This window comes from Elephas maximus, chromosome 17 (assembly GCF_024166365.1).
Source record: "Elephas maximus indicus isolate mEleMax1 chromosome 17, mEleMax1 primary haplotype, whole genome shotgun sequence".
NCBI classification, from domain to species: domain Eukaryota; kingdom Metazoa; phylum Chordata; class Mammalia; order Proboscidea; family Elephantidae; genus Elephas; species Elephas maximus.
In genome coordinates, this window is record NC_064835.1 from 70,215,907 (window position 1) to 70,238,966 (window position 23,060).

General features: G+C 41.2%; 1 long non-coding RNA gene across 8 annotated transcripts in view; it reads left to right on the forward strand.

The window, feature by feature from the left end:
* Positions 1–23,060, forward strand: part of LOC126060784 (uncharacterized) — a 138,464-nt gene that overhangs the window by 57,147 nt on the left and 58,257 nt on the right. The window contains exon 5 of one of the 8 annotated variants that reach the window (XR_007513651.1): positions 15,817–16,487. The exons of the other annotated variants lie outside the window; for them this stretch is intronic. This is a non-coding gene — a long non-coding RNA (uncharacterized LOC126060784). Of the gene's footprint in view, positions 1–15,816; positions 16,488–23,060 lie in introns of those variants that run through there. 8 annotated transcript variants of the gene reach the window in all.

Here is a 23,060-nt window from a genome sequence, read left to right on the forward strand (position 1 = left end):
AGTCACGTGCTCCTGACCAGATGTGAAAAGCACGCCAGGAAGAGAGGCCTGGGTTCCCTGCCACAAGAAGCAGGCTTTGTAAGGAATTCATCCTGCTGGTAGCAGCCCCATCTGGTCTCCAATTCCCGCAGTGACGGGGTGTGATGTCTGGGCTGTGTTGACCACGGCCTTGGAGCCATTTGGGACACCCACCATCAGGTCGTGGCAGCAGCAGTGTTCTCACCAGATGGCTCCTGTGGCTTTGGTCCTGGCTGCCCAGTAGTCTTCCTTGCATCTGCCTGTTTTCCAGGTCTATCCTCCTGGTCTCCAGTGCCCCTGTGGACTCCCCGATACAATTCAGTAAATCCCTTTTCTGCTTACATCAGACATTGAAGGTTTCTGTTGCTTATAGCTTAGAACCTGGACACGTAGTCCTATAATTCCTTTACTCAGAGATCCTCTATTTATTTTGTAGGACTGCCATAACAAAATACCACAGTGAGTGGCTAATAAGAGCAGATATTTATTGCCTCACAGTTCTGGAGGCTAGGAATCCGAATTCAGGGTGTGAGCAGGACCCTGCCCTCTCTGTCTACACTAGGGGAGGATGGTTCCTCGTCTCTTCCAATTTCTGTAGCCCCAGGCATTCTTGGCCTTCCTTGGCTTGTAGATGACCTTCACGTGGCTGTCTTCTCCCTGTGTCTGTCTCTCTGTGTCTGTCCTCTGTTACAAGCATAGCACTCAGGTTGGATTAGGCTTACCCTACTACAGTATATGATGGCACTAGTTTTTTTTTTTTTTTTTACTGCAGTATATACCTCATGTTAACTGATGACTTCGTCAAAGACCCAAACAAGGTCACATTCACAGGTACTGAGGGTTACGATTTGAACATGTCTTTTGGGGTCGCTATAAGTCAGAATCGACTCTATGGCAATGGGTTTTTTTTTTTTTTTGGACTATTAATATTTTAACATATAGTATTCTGGCCTTTCTTTTGTCCCTAGTGAGAGTGTTTCATTTGGGTATAATGAGGTCAGAGCTTTTGGTACCGGCTTCAAAGAGTAACAAGGAGACTTACTTGCTGAGAAGTGCATACAGAGACTTTGTTTCCTGCCTTTCTCAGAGGCACACAGGCATGTTTGTAATAGAGCTTCCGGTAAAGATGACCAGTCATATGGAAATTTCTAGATTTGGCACTGGGCCACCTGACATGGGTAATGTTTATTTCTAATGATGATAAGAATAGTCAGGATTTAACTTCTGAGCATGTACTCTTTACCAAGTCCTTTGCTAAGTGCTTTTTATAGGTTACCTCATTGGTTGCTTATAAAATTCCTATGCAGTAGGGTGATTATTTATCACATCTTCCCAACATTCCAGGAGGCAGGCATTATTATTATTTCCATTTTACGGATGAGAAAATCGAGGCTTAGAAATGAGAAATAACTTATCTGATAATCCATAAGTAGAAAGTGGTAGCATCAGAATTTGTAGGTGGGCAGACTACAGAGCCTGCTTTCCTGACCACATGGCAACTCTGCCCCCAGGGAGAAATGCTCAAGCCCTTAGGTCGTACAAAGGCTGGTTGTTTGGACCTAACTACCACGACTCTCAAGTTAGTGCCTGAGTGCTGACTGCAAACGGTCTCTGTGTGGGATACCATTTTAATGCTAAGGAATATTAGAGATATAGGAGGTATACTCCTTTAATTCATGGTGCAATAATAAACATAATATGCCTTTATGGAGTGCATGATGGTTTACCCAGCATTTTAATATGGATTGTCTTACTTAGTGCCATGAAATGACTGGTGCCATGAAATGACATCATAATGCCAAAACATGCAAAGTAACTTGGGGCTTAGAGAAAAAAAGTGAAGGAGGAAGAGGTGAGGCTAATGAGGGTGAGCTTCTAAGTGAAAATGGGTTTTTAGGAATTTTTTGAAGGTCATTCTGGTGCTTACAAGTGAATAGAAAGGGAGAGGCAATTTCACAATCAAGCTGTTTACCCATATAACACTCAATATTTGTGTTGAGTTTGGTGGGATATATATGTATATGTAATTGGTTGCATCAGACCAGATATAAATGTATGTATGTGTGTATATACACAAAAAAAAAACAGTTGCCATTGAGTTGGTTTTGACTCATGGAGATCTCATGTGTGTCCACAGAATTTTTAATGGGTAATTTTTCAGGAGTAGATCCCCAAGCCTCTCTTATGAGGTGCCTCTGGGTAAAAAACCTCCAAAGTTTTAGTTAGCAGCTGAGCACATTAATCGTTTGCATCACCCAGTGATGTGTGTGTGTGTGTGTGTTGTTAGGTGCTATCAAGTTGGTTTTGAATAAAAGCATCCTACGTATAACAGAATGAAAGTTTGCCTGGTCCTGTGCCATTCTCGCAATCATTGCATTTGAGCCCAGTGTTGCAACCACCATCGCATTTGGGATCTTCCTCTTTTTAGCTCACCCTCTACTTTACCAAGCATGATGTCTTCCTCTAGTACTTGGTTCCTCCTGATGACATGTCCCAAGTGTGTGTGTGTATATATATGTATATATATATATGTAATATATATATAATATGAAGTGATCCATGGACCTGGGATTTATTGGTTCTTGTTACAATGGCGTCTTACGCAAGGATTGGCTCCACAAGAGGGTTTAGTGGATGGGCTTAATAGAATCTCCATCACAGCCATGACAATGCCACTGTCCCTTGGATCTACAAAACAGTACTGGCTGATGGAGACCACGATGGAAGTGTGCTATCTTTGTCCTCAAGGAGTTGATGCTAGGGAGAGAAGAGAGATAAAAATAGAAGAATTAGGGTGAAATAAGGTACTCGTTGTGCTATTCTGACTGGGGCAGGCTTCATGGAGGAAGTGTGATAATGAGCACTTGCTGTTGCTTTGAGTAAGAGAACTCCCTTGGAAAGATAGATGTAGCAAAAGTGGGGCTTTCAGGTCAGTTATGATAAGTCTCCCTTGGACGTGTGTAAACAGAATGTCAGACAAGGTTGAAAATCATTGCCAGAGAGCTTAACACAGGCGTAATTTAAAAAAGTACAATCCCAATATCATTGGTTGCATCAGGCTGAAGGAATTTCTTTGTTAAAACAGAGATGGTGAAATGCATGCCTCATCCTTTTTCTTTCTTTATTTCTTTTTCCTCTAAATTGCTTTTTTTCCCCCTTTAGACAATTAAGCCTGAGTAACTGAGATTTTTTTTAACTGAGAGCAATCAGGTGGCTATATAAGAGCAGCCAGGCTTCCTCTCTCCCTCTTCTTCCTTTTCATAATGAACATGCATTTTTTCCCCATAAATATGTGTGCAAATTACATTTTCTTTTCATTCAGACTTGAACCAAGATGAAAGGAGTCCAGTGTGGCCGCGGTGCATCTGGAGAGGTGGCAGAGGGAGCTGGCCTGCAAGGGGGCTGCCCAGAGGGTGGCTCTCAGGGCTCTGCACCATCCCTGCCCGTGGTTTCCTCCCCTCCTGAGAATGCAGCCAAAAAGCACACAGGCTATTTGGAGGAGGGAGCCAGGTGCCAAATCTGAGTATACAGTTTTAATTGAACACCAGCTAAAGCAGTCTCAAGGGAAATACTCAATGACGGTTATTTTTTGCTCAAAACTCGTCTGTGTCATGCAAATTAAATACAGGATACTGGCTCTGGAGCTTTTTACTGGTCCGTGTGAAGGCGGGTGGTATGCTGAGGCAGCTCTCGGAGCATGGCTTTGCACAGCAAAGAACAGAGCTCCAGTTTACTGCCTGCAGCCCTCTCCAGCCCGCAGTTAGGGAACCAGGAGATGCTACTCATTAGAAGGAAAGCCATCACAGGAAAGAGATGCTACTTCGCCTTCCTTGTTTCTGGTGCCATGGCTTTTTTGCCCTTGCTGCTTGCCTGTTGCATCTACGGCTTTCTCTGAAACAGCCAGAGGTGAGAAATGGTGTTGGCAACCAGGGTGTTCTTCCCTGGGCCTCCTTGCTATAGCAGGCAGAACTTAGCTCACAGGATAGTTCACAAAGGTTCCCCAAACCTCAAAGTCCAAAGGGAATTGTTCCCTCCATCTCCCTTTCCAAGGAAGAAAATGCTGTCCATGTTCCCAGCTCCAGAACAGAGCTGGTGGGACATATGGCCTCCAGATTTAAGAGCAAAGAGAACTGGTGTTCTCCTTGGCTCTGGAAACTTCCTGGAACTGCACTGAGCAAGCTGAATATAGAGGAGGGACACAGGAATCAGCTGCCACACTGGGGCAGCCTCACCTTATTGCCATCTCAAGACCTTTGCTAAGGCAGATTATGGAAAGTCACTGTTTCAAAACCCAACTTTTGTTTTTGTTTTTGGTAAATATATATGAAGCAAAACATTTGCCATGTGAACATTTTTTACATGTACCATTCAGTGACATTAATTACTTTCAAGAACCAACTCCTACCACCTCCTCTGACCACTGTTTGTTAAGATTCCTCCCTTCCTCTGAAATCACATAACACTTATTGTCTGAATCGCTCACATGACAAATATCATGAGTGACAGTGTATTGTTATTTATCTCCGTCTCACAGTCCCTTGAGGTTGAGTTATTCCCTGAGGGACAAAGAGGCCTAGTACAGTGGTTACCAAAGTTCCATTAGTTGTGGGTTAGTTTCATTAGTTCCATTTTTGCTATATGTAACTACAGCTCAAATATAATTTACTTAACATTTTTATTTATACTAGTCTTATTTTACCAGATTTTTTGTTTTGTTTGTTTTAAATGTTTCCATTTTTAAATTTAGGAATTACAAAGTAAAAGGAACTAACCTCTGAATTTTCTCACTAAATTTTCATATTTTATATATATATACTACAGCCTCCACCCAAAGGAATATTAAAAATTGGTTTTAAAAAGGAAGCATAATATTACTATCAGTAATGTCTTCCAAAGCATGGTTTGCTGTGCTAGTTATCCTTTCTCTAATATCCATTAAAATAAATAACTATAAATTATAAATGTTTATGTTCCATCTAAAAGCATCTTGTGTAGCACTAGGTTGTTGCAGCATTCACTTATCCATCCATTTGATTAATACTTACTGAGTACCTACTATGTGGAAGGCATTGTTCTAAGCATGGGGGATACAGCAGTGAATAAAATAGACCAAAATCCCTGTCTTCATGCATTCTAGTTGCAGAGACAGACAATGAACAACATAAGTGAGTAAAATATGTACAGTATGTCAGATGGTGACAAGGCTTTGGAGCAGAATAAAGCAAGAACAGGAGACAGAATGCTGGGCTTGGGGAAGGACTGGCTTGATCATTTAAGTCCGATAGTCAGAGGAGGCCTCGTGTCTGAGTAGACTTGAAGGAGGTGACGGACTGAGCTTTCTTGGTAGAGAGAACCGCAAGTGCATAGACCTGAGGGTAGGAAAGTACTGGGATATTTGAGAAGCAGCAACAAGGTCAATGAGTTCCACTCTGGGGAACATCGGAGCAGATAAAGCAGGGCCATGGAAGCTTGGCATTTGAGGGTTCTAACTCTACCTCTGTTGTTATTGTCAGCTGCCATGGAGTAGGTCCCCAGTTCACAGCAACCCCATGCACGGTGGGATCAGACCATTGTGATCCATAAGGTTTTCACGGGCTGATTTTTGGAAGTAGATCATTGGGACTTTCTCCCTAGTCTATCTTAGTCTGGAAGTTCCGATAGCAACATGCAAGCCTTCACTGAAGGATGGGTGGTGGGTGCTCATGAGATTCATTGGCTGGGAATCAAATAGGGGTCCCCTGTATGGAAGGTGGGAATTCTACCACTTACCTGCCACTGCCCTCATTCTACCTCCGTCACCCACTTTAGGTGACTTGATGGCAATGGGTATGGTTTAGGTTTTTGGGCAAGTTAGTTAACCTCTCAATAATGCCATGTCTTAACTAGGGTAAAAAAAAAACTCCCCCCTCGTAGTCTTTGATTAGAGAAAAACGTAGGTAAAGCCATTAGCTTCATATTGGCTACAAAATAGGGACTTGATAAATTATAGCTATTCTTGTGCATAGAAGCAGCCCTGGTGGCACAATAGTTATGCCATCGGCTGCTAACCAAACGGTCTGCAGTTCAAACCCACCAGTGGCTCTGCAGGAGAAAAGACCTGGTGATCTGCTCCTGTACAGATTAAAACAAAACAAAAACAAACAAACAAAAAACCAAGCCAAATCAATTGCCACTGAGTTGATTCTGACAAATAGTGACCCTACAGGACAGAGTAGAAGTGCCCCATAGGGTTTCTGAGGCTGTACAGAGGCAGACCGCCACCTCTTTCTACCTCGGAGCAGCTGGTGGATTCGAACTGCTGACCTCTCACTTAGCAGTCAAGCACTTAACCGGTGATTCTTTCATACAGATTATAGCCTAGGAAACCCCGTGGGGCAGTTCTCCTGTGTTATATGAGTCAGAATCAACTTGAAAGCACACAACAACAACAACAACATTGTACATAGCAGTCACTTAAATACATGTTTTTTTTATTGATATGCAGTGACTTGATCTTCAAAATTACCATTCTTTTTCTTTTTTTAAAGTTACAATAGCTAGCTAGTGAGTACTATCTGCTTCCAGAAGTGCTGTTACACAAATTTCAATTGCAATACGACTTGGTCTCTGATCTTCAGGTATGTCTGATGTAGTTGGTGGCGGATGGGGGGATAACAAGAAGGACAGATAATAAGACTGTTCACATACTTTCCAGTTCTCCTTTTGGGTACATGGAAAGATTTGAAGTTAGGTATTCATGTGGCTTGCGTTTGCCTGTGACATGCATATGACAGGGATGCATACAACTTCCTGGGGAAAGCTTTAAGCACCAGTGCATAATTTGCCCCAAATTAAGTTGGATCCCTGGGTGACTACAATGAGATAAGCTTCTCTTCCAACCAATGCTGGAAATGCAGCCCAAGCAAGAAATCAACTTGTATCAAGCCTCTGAGATTTGCAGGGCTTTGTTACTGCAGCTTACCATGGCCTATCCTGACTGAAACCATATATAAAATATCAAGGGCTTATGCCCCTTCCTTAGAATAACAGTAACACATTAATAAAATCAAGATGACTTTCTAGGGTAAGAGAGATATATAATCACCATGATAAAAGAAAAAAAGTTTAAAAAAATCCACCAAATAGCACATGACTTTATGAAAAATATGTTTTAAATTCAACATGCAAATTTACTGAACTACTATTCATGTTTGATGCTGGGTCAACTAAAAATCTGGGGAAAATTTTCAGACATTTACCAATTGATTTAAAAATGTTTGCAATACTCTAAAAATACTTCTTTCCTAGTTCTTGAATTTCACTAATATTTTCCTCCAGGGATTTTGTAAATATGAGTATTTATGTTTCAGTTGTAGTCCAAAAAGAATTAAAGTCTAACACAAAAAGATGAAAAATTATCCCAGAATAGAATATAAATAAGCTGTGTATTACTAAAGAAAAGAACTTTTGAGATGTGTCAGCATAAACTGGAAAATGCGTTTGATTTTCAAGCTTTATCTTAGTCAAATTCAGCATCCAAGTATCACACTTTCCCAAAATAAACAGGAATTCAAGAAACAATCCCATGGACCACTGGTTCATGGCTTCATCTTTCCAAGACCTCATTTGCCCCCCAATGATTGAGTCACTCTCTACCAGTAATTTTGATTCCTTCTGTAGTAGTGCTCAAAAATAACAACTTCCAGCCCCATTTCTGTTGTAGAGCTAAAAATCAAAAGATCTGAGTTTTTATTGAGGATAATGAGCAACTATAACCATAGAGCAGCCGAAGCTGGAAGTAAACACTAAGCAAGGTGCTATATGCTCCCTGCTAAGTACTCCCAAGGGGTTGGATTTTTGATTTCTTGACATTTTGAAAACAATTACAGGATATGATTAATACTGTAAAATAGTCACAGAATGTTGATGAGTCATAGTCATAAGACTCATAAATGATTACTCACAGGAACACATTCTATATATGAACTTATCATCCTGGGGGTGGTCTCAACACAAACAACCTAAAGCAAAACATGGTCTTATGTATGTATTTTCTGAGCACAAAACAATTTTAAGCAAAATATGGTTTTATTATGTCCTTTTGGGGCACAAAATCAATCTTAAGCAAAACCTATCTTATCATATATTTCTGGGCACATTTTCTCCTAGCTTAAGGATAATCATATTCTTGTTATCCTCCTTCAGTCACTTGTGAAGCCAGTATAGAGGTTAATTTTAAACAAAGAAATAAAAAGAGCAATAGAAATAAAATGGAGTTTTGGCTCACTCCTTTGTCAGCCCCTTTGCCTTAAAATTTCTAGTGTTCTTTGTCACTTCTGTCACTCATTTTAAAAGTTCATTCTCTGATTCATTCTATCATCACAGGCTGTGGAAGACGAATGGGCTGTCGGTGTTAAGTAGGGGTTTAGTGATGCCTGTCTAGAGAATTGTCATTTTATGACATTCGCTTCAAACCAGGACCTAACCGGACCTAAGGAGGTTCTTTTTTAAAAAATTTTTTTTATGGTGCCTCTAGTCTTTTATACCTGAATAATATTGCCCAAATCTGTAATTCACTAAATAAAACCCATAGCTGTAAAAAAAAAAAAAAAAAAAACCCAATTTGCAGAGACAAAATTATGCTAAGGAATGGGTTTTCAACTTTTCAAAGAAACACATATACCTTTTAGAAGCTATATGTGATAAAAGTGTAAAGTTTGTGTAGAATGCTACTTCAAATTCAGAACACTAAAAATAGTCTAAACATGGTACTAAATGAATCTTACAGACATTGCTATTCAACTCTCCTTTGTTGCTGTTGATGTGTGCCATCATCCAGTCGATTCCAACTCAGAGTAACCCTATACATCACCGAAGTAGGACTGCCCCATACAGTTTCCTAGGCTGTACTCCTTATGGAACAGATGGCCAGGTCTCTTCTTCCTCAGAGCTGCTGGTGAGTTCCAACCACTGACCTTTGGGTTAGTAGTCTATCGCTGAACCATTGCACCACCAGGGCTCCTAACTCCCCTATGGTCTTCAATATATTTCTATTTTTATTCTGATGAATCGATCAGTGGATGGTGTCCTCCCTTTCTCAGATAATCTTTTGTTTGTTTTCCATTGACTAGCCAGCAGGTGAGAATTTGTCAGTACAAACGTTGATTTTTTTTGTCTACAACCGTCCATCCAACCAGCTTTTTGCATTCTCTTCTCTTTCTCCTTCCACACCGTCCCCACCTGCCATCTCCTTTGTCTGTTTTGAAGCTCCATACAAGAGAACTGCTGACCCAAGTAAAAGATATGCATTGACAGCAAGACTTTTAATGACTGTCCATTGTTGTTGCTAACTGCTGTTGAGTTGGCTCAGACTCGGGGAGAACCAACACGCAACAGAACAAAACATTGGCCAGCCCTGTGCCATCTTCACGATCCTTAGTGTGCTCAAGTCCATTGATTTAACTGCTATTTTTATTTTCAGCATCTTCCAACCTAGGGGGCTCATCTTCCAGCACTATATTGGATAATATACTGTTGTTATCCATAACGCTTTCATTGGCTGGTTTTTGGAAATAGATGGCCAGGTCTTTCTTCCCAGTCTGTCTTAGTCTGGAAGATCTGCTGAAACTTGTACACTATGAGTGACCGTGCTTGTATTTGAAATACTGGTGTCATAGCTTCCAGCATTATAGCATCATACAATTTACCACAGTACAACAAACTGGCAAATGGATGGTGGGATGGCTCACCTATCCATCTGGTAATGGAGTGGGGAGACACCGATGAGGAGGTTACCCCAATTGAGAAGGTGAAGAAAAATTTACCTAATCAGGGTAAACTGCTTAGGATGGATGAGCCTTGGCCAGAACTGATCTTTACCTCCATCCTGGCTCTCCCCAGAGACAAGCCCAGCCCAGCCCAGGGAGCAGCTGCCGCCCATTTCTTCCAGGGCTTCTTTTTCTATTCTCTTGAGGCCAGGCTGCCCTACTCTTCTCCTGCAAGGGGAGTATACCATTCCCAAACTTCTTTGTTTCTCTCTACCCATTGGTTCACATTTTAACATTGAGGTTTCATATTCTTTGCTTCTCAGATCCTGCGCTGACCACAACCTTAATCACCAGCTCAAAGTTAGGAAGTGTATCTTCTGCTTCTCTGACTCAACCCTGTCAGGCCTTTCCCTGGTGTTGGGAACACCTCTTGCTTGGGTACCATTCTCTCAAGTGAAACCACATTCAGGGAGTGATCAGGAAAGCTAATTTATTCACACTGCAGTGTAAATGAAATTTAGAGGCTCCTTGGAAAGCACCCTCTGTGCCACTGGTGCTGGAGGTGCAGGCCCAGAGAAGGGCAGTGAGCAACCTGAAGAGACCTCCTGGTAGTGGTAACCTGTGGGTTCTTCTGGCTCTGGTCTTGTTCACCCTGACGCTTACCGTCTGCCCCTCCTTTTCTTCTCTCTTGTTTGTCAAGGAGTCCTCTGGTAGACTTCATTTGTCCACAGCAATTATTCCTAAGGAACTGGTGGTGGAGGGTGGGGAAGAAAAATGAGTACACCACAAAACCAAGACATTCCTGAATCTCCTGAAATTTCCCCCCTAAGTTTATGTGGTTAAGAGCTATGGCTGCTAACCAAATGGTTGGCAGTTCGAATCCACCAGCTACTCCTTGGAAACCCTGTGGGGCAATTCTACTCTGTCCTATAGGGCCACTATGGGTCAGGACCAACTTGACAGCACCTAACAACAACAACGACAACAACTGCAAGGTGAATGAAAACTTACTCGTTCAGAAAATCATGACTTCATCTATCACCCTTTAACTTTTACATTTGAATTCTTTTGTACAGACTTTATGGTTTTTTTTTTTAAAAAAAACAGTTAAATTATAGTTAATTCAAGGACTAGCTCAGCTATGAAACTATGAAATGATAGTGTAAAGTGCTCTTCTTGTGGCCCATTTAGCCATTTGGAGGGCCCAGGTTAACTAAAGTTGAGGAAAATGGAAATGTTGACATTTCTTTAAACAATAAAAATTACAAGTGATTGCCAAAGTGCCGTGAGTTGACATTTACAGAGATTGTTCGCCGATTATATATATGAAATATCATAAGTAATTAGCTCGTGGCAATTACCTGCCCCTCGTTACTTTGCTTTTAGCATATTTTTAGAGCTTAGGTTACTAAAATTTCAAATGATCCTGGGCTGTGCTGTCATGGCTCTTTATCCCAGTGAATCGTGGTCTCTTGTAAACAGTCTTATGATCTGATTTCCATTGGGACAGGAGCTGTAAAAGGCCAGGGATTTTCAATGGATTTACACATATACTGTTTCAGTTCAGTTACCAAGGTCGACTTAACAGCCCTTTTCCTCGGAGTCTTAAATACTGTTGCCACCCACCTCTTTCTACTACATTGGGGGGAATGGGTGAAGAGACTAACAGGGGCTGGAGTGGGGGCTGGGGAGAAGTCCAGCCTCAGTGGAATTTCCAACTTGAATTCCTTCAGCAGTCAGTGGTCTCAGCTCACTAGCTTGATGGCAATTGTTGCTGGAAAGCTGACCCTTAGAGTATGTCACCATGGAAGCTGGGGCTGGAGCATTATCTTTTGGAAAGCCTCATCTGCTGATCCCATTTTGCAAGAAAGAGATGTTGGGGAAGAAAGCTGACCATTGGAATTTGGTTGTCCTACATGACATCGAAGGAGGGCAGCCTAGATTCTCAAACTTGGTGATTCCTCCTTTCCAACACAAAAGGAAAAAGGCTGGCTTTCTTAAGATCTGCTGAGCCCAGGCTGGAACTATTACAAACAAATATTAATGACACCCCATTACTGGCTACATTTTCAATGAAGTTTAAATAGGCTGAGTTATGATGATTAGTGAGAAATGTATGGATAATAAAGGTAAATGAGATTCATATTTAATCCCCAACTCTAAACGACTGGTTTGATTGTCTCATTCACTTAGCAAACAATTTCATTCCTAAATGTTATTTCAGGCACAGATATAATTTCTTTAACACAGCAGAAAGGAGGAGATTAAAATATGAGATAAAGGCAGCACTTACCTTAGACTGATTAATAGGCTCAGGCCAGTCCCCTGCCGCCATGCTTAAAAGCATCAAGACATGCTTTTCTATCCCAGCCAATATATATTGGTACTTACTGGGTGCCAGGAAAACCTCTTTGATTAGTCATACTAAACCGCCACTTAAGTGGTCTGCATGCCTTGGATCTACACTCCCCTTAATCAAGTCATAAATTTTGGGACTCTCAGAAGCAGCACCTCCTTCCCGAAGGAGGTGTGGAGGAGTCAGGTTCATCGGGAGTTCTCTGACTCTGAACCTATTATGCTCCCCCTAACCCGTTTTTTTGTATGGGCAAAATCATGGAATAATAATAAAGAATAAAAACCCAAAACTACGAAATTTAGTCCATATGGATGGATGAGGTCAATGATTCAGAACAAATGAACCGTCTGTATTACTAGCAGATAGGAAGGTGACAGACGGGGGTTTGGAGCATCTACAGTTACCTTAAGTTTTACTTATGTTTTATTGAAGTCATAGACACTAAAACCAAAACCCTTTGCCATCAAGTTGATTCTGACTCCTAGCGGCCCTATAGGATAGGGTAGAACTGCCCCATAGGGTTTCCAAAGAGCAGCTGGTAGATTCAAACTTCTGATCTTTTTGGTTAGCAGCCAAGCTCTTAACCAGTGTGCCACCAAGGCTTTGTAAGCACTGGAACCATTAATTATGGTTTACAGTCAGAAAGCTGGACAACAGTTTTCTAGAAATACAAAATGGTGTGAGTCTTACGAGGTCTAATTCCTATCTTAAGTGAACTTCCAAATGATCTTAGTCCCATGCCTTTCTAAGGACTACAAAAAGAAAATGCCATTTGTAACATTTCCTTGTAGCTTGCCTTTCAGTTGGAGCCCTGGTGATGAATTGGTTAAAAGCTGGGCTGCTAACCAAAAGACTGGGAGTTCAAATCCGCCTGCCAATTCTTGGAAACCCTATGAGGCAGTTTTACTCTGTCCTATAGAGTCACTGTGAGTCGGAATCAACTCGATGGCAATTTTTTTTTTTTTTTTTTTGCCTTGCCCTCTGGCTTCTAGGCAAGGATTCTTAAAGCAGAACAGGAGAGTGAAGTTACTTTTTCAACCTCCCTCCTCCGCAGTCTCTGTTTTCCCCCATGATATTTGCCTATCAGGAATATCTTTCCCCATTTGGCATGTATGAGAACAAAACATCAGCTCTGAGTAATTGTGACATGCAAATAAAGCTTTGAACTTGCCACGAGTATGGGAAGCTGGAAGAACTGTAAAGTATTCCTCCACCCCCTGGTCCAAAATGACAACATTCTTTAAAACTCTGCATGAAATTTAATCTAATTCTTCCTTTCTCAGGTTACAGGATCCTTGGCGTAAAATATTACATTTTTAAGCAGAAGTGCAAAGTTAATCTATCATAGGGCACCGCCAGGTGTGATCTATTACAGATTGCTTTCGAAAAATGGTGCTCTCGCTCTGCATTTGTGTGCCATATTCATCTTATTATTCAGCTGAGAAATTCCCAGTGTATGCAATGCCTGAGAAATAAGAGTGGGCAAGCCAACAGAATATGACACTTATGCTAATCTGCGCCCTGCTGTGGAAAAACACACACAAGGATTCCATTACCACGTTCATTAGGCTGCAACACACTCCATTCTGAATAGGGATTATGAACAATCATAGACTGAGAACAGTTGATTGAACCCACTTAGCCAAATCGCTCTGACATTGGCCAAGTATGCTGGCACCAGAAAGATCATCAGCTGAGACTTTGCAGAGGATGGTACCGGATGAAATTCTGTCCTTCCCTAGGACTGTCACATTAGTCATCAGATGACGTATGCTATCAGCTCAGATGGTACAAGCTGGAAGCAGCAATGTATTTATGATCGGAGTCTGGATGGACTGTTTGAAGCGTGCTTCCCAACTTGCTCCATGCACCTGTTATGTGGTACCTCTGACCCTCCAGATCCATACTTCTTTCCTGATTACGTCCAGAGAACAAGTTGTGTGGTGACAAAATTGTATCCCTAGGAAAGAAATTAGAATCAGACGAAAGAGTCAATTCAGCACTCAGACTTGTCTATGTCTCCTCTGGCTGAGCTACCGGGTAAGAGTCGTTCCCTATCAGCCCGACTCTGCCACAGTTTGCCACTGGTGAACTGACAGTATTTTAAATATTGTCAGAAGTAATGAAGATAGGAATACGAATTGCTGCTCAGGAGATGTTATGGAATTTGGCTATGCAAGCTGAGGGAAAAGATTTAAATTGTGTCCATGTATATCATTAAGAAGGTAATAAGAAGAACCTTCTGTGTGAAGCATGCCCTTAGCCTTAGGTTCTAGGAAACTTTTGTCTAGGCTTTTCTTTTTTCAGTTTGGGGACCTAGCAGGAAGATTTTACGAGAAGTTGTATCCAGTGCCTTGATTTATATATTACTGATATGTTCCTGAAAAAAGCAGATAAATAAAACGTTGGTTTTAGAAACTGAATCTCATACAAGCTCCGGGGAGCTTCTTTTGGTCAAAGGAACTCCGTGGTGTGTAAAGTGAAGGGTAGTATTTTATGTTTGAAATGCAAATAATAATTGCTGAGTTTATCCTCTGTCTGATATGCTCCAATTTTACCTTATGGGGCTTTACTAAACGGGAATCTACCAAAATAATGGCACAGGAAGGAGAGCACTTACACAGCCTACTGCAGAACTGAAACCACAGGGGCTTTTAATTTTTTTTTTCTTCTCTTGAGAAAATGGAAATGTCAGAGAATGGCCAGCCTCATTTTTCTTTGCATGCTTAGGTTGGGTCATGTGTTTTGGAAAGGCATAACTAACCTCTTGAGTTTTCTAAACACAAACCCCATCAATAACAGTTTATGATGCCCATAAATCCAGGGGAGGAACTACGGATGGCACATAGGCTCCCTGAACTGCTTATGGAAACGGCGGCATCCGCAGCTAAGTGGAGTCATTGTTGAGAAGCCGAGGTGGCCTTAGCTGCTGCTCCTGTAGCACCTTCCATCTCTGACATCTGTCCCAAACTTGGCCCCCAGTGTCACTCTTAAACAGGGGCAGTAAAAAAGGACAGCTCCTGGAGCAGATACGTGTTTTCCCTTCCATGTGGGGCAGCTCCGCAGCCCCATTTTCCCGGAACGTCCTCTTCATTGGGTCCTGCCCTGTATCTTCCAGCTTCCAAAGATACCAGGACGCATCAAACAGGTTGAAGGAGGCTCTGTTTTCTTGCCTGGGGAACATGGCCCTTTGCACCGCGATTGTAATACAATCTTTCCTCTCTGGGGCTGCGAACGCTACACTGTAAAACTGTGTTTGAAAACCTCTTTTATCATTCATCGTCTCCAGACTGAAATCATTTTTGACAACCTCTGCAGAAAACAAGCAGCTTTCTGGCTACTGGCGAGTCGATTAAAGGGAGGAAACACATGTTCACTGTCAGACAGAGCCCCTGGAGAAAGCACTGACAACCTTTTAACCCCCTTTCCTAGGGAAAGGGCCCAAAGGTTTCTCTGGAACAAAATCACCACATTGTCTTAAGCATCTTTTCATTTAATGTATCTTTTTATTTTTTCCGAAGGCGAGACACTTAAAAATAATAATCCTCAGTACTTCTACTTTTATTTTGGATATTAACAGATCTATTTTATACCCGGCTAGGGAAGGCAAGGAAAAGGATATTGTTAATGAATGTCTTTTATGAACTAACCCCCCTCTTCATTTTTTTTTTTTTTTTTTTGACTGTCTGGCCACAGTTTAAATACCAACACACTGACGAGTTCACTCACCTCATAGAGCGATTCCTCGAAACCGGCCAAGAAACCACAGGAGTGAAATTTTCTGAACAGTAGGAAGGCCGACTAGCCGACATTATTAACGCGCTGAGCAGAAGTCTGGGCCATGGAAACGTCTGTGACTCTCAGGGTCCTGAGCCGGGATCTCCATACTTATGCAGATGTGATCCAGTGGAGCTATTTTCATGAGATTCCATCAGTAGCCACCAGGGTGGGAGAGGGGTATTCTACACAAAACAGAAAATGAGTGTTAAGTGTGTGGGTTTGCTTCTTTAAAAAAAAAAAAAAATTTTTTTTTTTTTTTTTTAGATGCCTGTCCTGTAATCATTGAAATTTCCACAATACCCAGTTCTCAGTTCCTTAACCTATAACCTTAGGATTGAAAGTTGAGGTGGCTTGGTCTATTATGAGAAAAGGGCCTTTCTCACTCTCTCCCTCCAGAAGTTTGCATATTTGCGTTTACAACCAAAAGGTGAAGTTTAGGGGAAGGAGGGTAGGCTTTCAAGTTGCTGCCTGGGAGGCTGTCTGGGAGAGGAATCTGCCACTGGCTCAGACAACAGGCAAAAGAACCGCTCTGCTTGTGTGAATTGACACTTGGGGCCTCATCTCTGACGTATTCTACCAGGACTCTTCCCCCCCACTTTAATTGTTTATTTTATTTTAAAATGTTTTTTTCTTGAGATGAAATCCATAGAACATAAAATGAGCAATTCAGTGGTATGTAGAACACATACAATGGTGTGCAACCACCACCTCTATCTAGTTCCAAAATGTTTTCATCACTCCAAAAGAGAGCACTGCATCCATGGACCAGTTAATCCCCATCCTCCTCCCCCCTCAACCCCTGGTAACCACCAATCCACTTCCTGTTTTTTATGGATTTGCCTATTCTGGATATTTCACATAAATGGATTCATATAATACGTGATCTTTCGTATCCGGTTTCTGTTATCAAGTATGCTTTAGAGGTTCATCCGTGTCTTAACACATGTCAGTGCTTTATTCCTTTTAATGGCTGAATAATATCCCATTGTATGGATGTACCATAATTCATTTATCTTTTCATTCATTTGGAGCTCTGGTGGCACAGTGGTTAAGAGCTTGGCTGCTAACCAAAAGGTTGGCAGTTCGAATTCACCAGCTGATCATTGAAAACCCTACTGAGCAGTTTTACTTTGTCCTATAGGGTCACTACTGAGTTGGAATTGTTTTTTTTTTTTTTTGTTTCATTTATTCATCTATTGATGGTCTCTTGGGCTGTATCCACCTTTTGGCTATTGTGAATAGTGCTGCTAAGAACATTCATGTGTAAATATTTGTTCAAATCCTATTTTCAGTTCTTTTTGGTATATACCTAGGAGTGCAATTACTGGATCCTATTAAAAAAAAAATTTTTTTTTTTTTTTATTATAATTCTATGCTTACCTCTTTTGAGGAAGTGCCTGTTTTCCACAGTGGCTAGACCATTTATATTTCCATCAGCAACATAGAAAAGTTCTTATTTCTTCTTACCTTCCTCAACAATTATTATTATTCTATCATAGCCTTCCTAGTGAGTACGAAGTAGTTTTGTGATTTTATTTTGCATTTCCCTAATGATTAATGATGTTAAGTATCTTTTCACATGCTTGTTGACTCTCTGTGTGTTTTCTTTGGAAAAATGTCAATTAAAGTCCTTTGTCCAATTTTAAATTGGGTTGCTAGTGTTTTTGTAGTTGAATTGTAGTAGTCCTTTGTGAAGCATATTGAATATATCATGGACTGCCAGAAGGACAAACCTGTCTTGAAGGAAGGATGGCAAGACTTAGTCTCACATACTTTGAACAAGTTATCAGGAAGGACCAGTTCTGGAGAAGGACATCATGCTTGGTAGAGGGTCAGCAAAAAAGAGGAAGACCCTCAACAAGATTGATGGCTACAGTGGCTGCAACAATGTGCTCAAGCCTAACAACAATTGTGAGAACGGTGCAGGATGAGGCAGCATTTTGTTCTGTTGTACATAGGATTGCTATGAGTCAGGACCAACTCAACAGCACCTCACAATAATTCCTTTATCAGATATGTGATTTGCAAATATTTTCCCGCATTCTTTAGGTTGTTTTTTCACTTAAATGGATAATATCCATAGATGCACAAAAGTTTTTAATTTTGAAGAAGCCTAATTTACCTATTTATTTTGTTGTTGCTTGTGTTTTTGGTGTCCTATCTTGGAAACCCTGGTGGCCTAGTGGTTAAGAGCTATGGCTGCTAACTAAAAGTTCGGCAGTTTGAATCCACCAGGTGCTCCTTGGAAACCCTATGGGGCAGCTCTACTCCGTCCTTAAGGGTCCCTGTGAATCGGAATTGAATTGACTTGATGGCAGTGGGTTTTTTAAAATCTAAGAATACACTGAGAAATATAAGGTCTTAAAAATTTACCCCTATGTTTTCCTCTTAGAGTTTTATAGATTTAGCTCTTATATTTAGGTCACTGATCCATTTTGAGTTAATTTTTGTGTACGGAGTGAGGTAGGGATCCAACTTCATTCTTTTGCATGTAGAGATCCAGTTGCCCAAATACTGTTTGTTGAAGAGACTCTTCTTTCTCCCATTGAATGGTCTTGGCACTCTTGTTGAAAGTCAATTGGCCATAGATTTATTTATGTTTAATAGGTTTATTTCTAGACTCTCAATTCTATTCCTTTGGTATATGTCTAGCCATATGCCAATATTACACTATTTTGGTGACTGTAGCTTTGGAGTAAGTTTTGAAATCAGAAAGTTTGAGTCCTCCAACTTTCTGCCACCTGTGTTGATGAACCTATCATGATGAGCCTATAATTTAGGTCCAGAAAATCCTTTTTTTCCACTTTCCTGCAAAGTCTTTAGACCTGAAACTTGAATACACCTCCAAATACATTATCTTTATTATGTCATTAAAAATTTTTTTCATGCTCCTTTAAAATTTTACAACCAACCAGCCCTTCCTCATTAGAGATGTTTTTGTGTTTTTATCATTCTCAAATGATATTTGGTAAGAAGTGGCTTCAAGAGAAGCTGGCTTTCTATAATTTGAAAAGTATATGATTGAATTGTTTTCTACCACCACATCTAGGTTATTTCCCCAAATAGTTGCAAAGAAACATTTCTGGTGTCTGTCTCCAGGAGCCTGTAAAAATACTGGTGACTGGAGAATGACCTATGCTGTAACATTTCTACTATAATACCACCTTCTACTCTCCGTATTGTAAGACAAACTGGGTACATTTTGATTTCTATTCTGAGCTTTGTAAAGAGTTCCTGGCTTTCTGTCATACCAAGTCTTGCAAGAAGCATGGTGTTCACGATGTCTACCCTTCTCCATGCATCTGTGTCCACTTGACTTTTCGTGGATGGACAAGATGTGGCCTTGGTTTTACTCTGTCAGGACATTTTTGTCTCCAGAGTTTATATACTGCTCCACCTAGAAAGGCAATGAGGTCAACGTATGAGGAAAATTGCCCATATTCCATATTTCCAGCTTCACCTTCAGTTGATGATGACTGTAATTATTCTGCAGGGTAAATCCTCTTTAAAAAATCAGCCTTACAATGCAGACTTAAAAAATTCCCAGGGAGGAGTAATGTATTGGATTTGAGGGAAAAACAGGATAACTAAGACTACCCCAAAGAAACTTCCAGGAGGAGGTAATTTACATCTTTCTATCCCTGGATTCAGTTGAGGAAGTAGGGCCCAGAAAACAGAAGTGACTTGACTATTTTCTGCCTTCTATAACTGCTGTCATCTTGTTAGCATACATATTTTCATGAAGAGATGGAATAAAAACAAAAAAAGATTTAAATTCAGAAAGGTACCCAGAGACTCAAATACTTGCAGGTAGCTAATACACAGTGAGGTTTGCCTGGAAGAAGCTGTGTGTGGTGAAAGGAAACCACCTGCCTGTGTGTGCAGAACCGGTAATACAATAGGATTCAGATTCAGTTTGCAAACTCAGTAGTGCTGAGTGAGGCATGGGTGACTGGGGCTCTATTTGATTCTTTTTAGAAAAGAAAAGAAAAAAAAGAACACCTAGGAAGTAAACTTTGATAGTGTGTCAAAGGTTGAGAGGAAGAGCAAAGTGGTGGCAAAGGCCTTTCTGATTGCATGTTAGGCCTTCTTTTGATGAATTTCTTTATTCTCCCTGGCTTCTTGAAAAATAATGTCATTTTAATGATGATATAGCAATGATCATTTACTGATTATTCACTATATGCTTATAACTATGCTTGGTTCTTTATCACTATTACAAAACCTATGACAGTACATTAACCTCCATTCTACAAATACAGAAACCAAGGCACAGAAAGGTTAAGACATTTGCCCAAGGAAGCACAGCTAATAAGTGGCAGGGTCATTTTTGCTAACATAAATAATTCCTGCTCATTGCAGTAAAGTTGAAAAGTGAAAAAAGTATAAAGATGGAAAATAAAAAATCAACCATAATTTTACCATTCATAAATAATCATGGTTATTTCTTTCCACCCAGGTTATCTCTTTTGATCAAGGTATACTGTGTTTTAATGCAAACAATGCGTGCTTTCTGCATTTGTTTGCTGACTATGTCTCCCCTCCCCGCCAAGGGGTACCCACACAAGCACCCCCCTGCCAACCCTCTTCCACAAGTTGGCGTAAAAAAATTAGCATGCCACGCTTACGAAAATACTTCTGAGGGGTGGGGAACACGGCTGGCAAACAAACTTAGAAGGTGCTCATTATTTGTGAAAATAACTGTACTTCCTTTGAGCTCCAAAATGCCTAAACAGTAGCATACTGCTGTGTGTGACAATCTCATTGTAATGTCCGTGACTTTGTGTTGGTTTGTCACTCTTCTCTTGTTCTCTTCCTTTTCCATTCCCAAGTTTTCCTTTTCCTTCTGTCTTTCCTACCCCTCACCCCCAGTTGTTCTTCTCTTCATATCACCTCTTTAAAATGGGAACTGAAGGAAATGAAAGGAGGGCTCCTGGTGGGTGTCAGGAAAGGGATTCTGGTTCTTCCCTCCAACCCTCTTCTCCAGGGTGCACCAGATATTCCTTCCCACCCACATAATTTGTCCCCATCCTTCCCTGGTCCCTGGTTGGGCCTCCGATGAATGACATGTGGGCTGCACAAGATGCACTGACAGAGCTGTGCATGCCTGTTTACGAGCAACAGACTGGGGAAATAAACATGGCCAAACCATCTTTCATCCATAACACATATTATTGATTTTTCTCTAATTAAAACAGTCAGAACAGCCATTGTTGTCATGCCCATGTTTCTCATCTTTTATTTTTTAAATAGGAACCAGCTTGTCTGGTAAGAACCCAGCCATCCCCTTCCTTTCATCCCTTTTCCCTTCATCCCAGTTGAAGGCTATCTCTTCTTAAGGGGTCTTTCTGGGTCTTTGGCACTTTTCTGATGTGAAGATCTTCACTCTGGTCACTCTATGTTAAATCATCAAGCTGTGGGCTTCCTCAGCAAAGCAAAGGGCACGTTGTGGGCCCTGACACTGAGTTCCCCTCCAGAGTCACCATAACTGGGAGCCAGAGGCATCTGTTCCTGTGATTTTTCCTTGTTGACTGTCATTTATGTTAACAGCTGGACTTGCGATCTGGGAGATTTCTTCATCAGCAGGGATGCCACAGACTCTGTGCTGTCATCCCCTTGCCCCTGGGGGCGATGGGGGGCCGGAGGGGGGAACAGAATAGTCTGGAGCCACTCCTGTCTGGAGAGCAGCAGCTTGCCTCCAGCTTCCTTGGAGAAATATGCTGCCCTGGGTGGAGACCCAGGAAAAATGTCTGACCCCAGATCTTTACAGGCAGCTGCAAAATGATGGATGTTTGGAACTCTGGACTGGGCAAAGTGGCCAAAGTTTTTAAAAGAAGGACATTTCCTGTTTGATGCATAAGCACATAGGAAGAGTCCCCGAAGAATGTATTTATCTTCTAGTGGGGGCCTCTTGGGGGTTTGGCAGAGTGAAACACACACCAGGAGCAGAGACCCAGGTTCCCTGCCACGAGGGGACTTTGTGACCATAGACAAACATGGACCATTTCTGACGTTCTGTTTACCCCTCCATAAGAGGAAAAGAACACCTGTGAGCAGTTTTCTGTGTTCTAAGGGATATTTGGAGGAGGGAGGAAAGGAAGTGAAGAGACAGAGGGCTCTGGATCCAATGAATTTATGTATAACTTCTAGGCACTGAGTATATATTGGTGAATAAGAAAGATAAAATTCATAAATTTATGGAGCTTACATTTTAGTGGGGAGAGACAGACAACAGACAAATAAGCATATACATGAAGCTAGGAATTTATCTATGAAAAAAATGAGAGCTGTTTTCAAGATTCATAGACCTTAAGGGGTGAGTGCTTGGAACAATACCTGGGGCATGTAGAGCCCAGAGAAAATCATACAGCCTATAAGCCCCCTATTCCATATCTGGAGCTCTAGTGGCACAGTGGTTAAGTGTTCTGCTGCCAACCAAAAGGTCAGCTGTTCGAATCCACCAGCCGTTCCTTGGAAACCCTATGGGGGTAGTTCTACTCTGTCCTACAGGGTCGCTATTAGTCAGAATCGACTCGACAGCAATGAGTTTATTCCATTTCTACCACACAGCAGACATTTTTATAAATCAAAGACAGACTTGAGGGCAAAAATGAAGCAGTGTATAAAGATTGCTACAGGATACGGCACATATGATTAGAAGAAAGGAAATGGTTCACTGTTTTACTTTGGGGATGGAAGGAAGGGGAAATACTGAGATTTGAGGCTGAAGGTACAAGAGCTTCAGGTATTAGTAGGTAGGTGTTGTTGTTAGCTGCCATTGAGTTGGCTCCTACTCATGGCAACATTGTGTACAACAGAATGAAACATTGCCCAGGCCTGTGATAGCTTCACAACGATCAATATGCTCAAGGGTCCATTGTTGTGGCCACTGTAATTGCTGTACAATATCTCAGAGAGCTGCACGGGTAGAGTCTGCACCAAGTGTCTTGGGGATGGGAGCTCAGGACTCCACAAGACAGGTCATTCTATTTTTTAGAAAATAGTTATAACTTCTAGAATATTTAATCTAATTTTATTTTTACTTTGTGCTCAAATCTGTATTTTGTTGCTTTCACTCATTGGTCCTGACCCTGAAGAGCACAGAACTTGGGTGATCAAATCCAAGATTGCATAGTTGGTTAGCCATGTCAGAGCTGAGT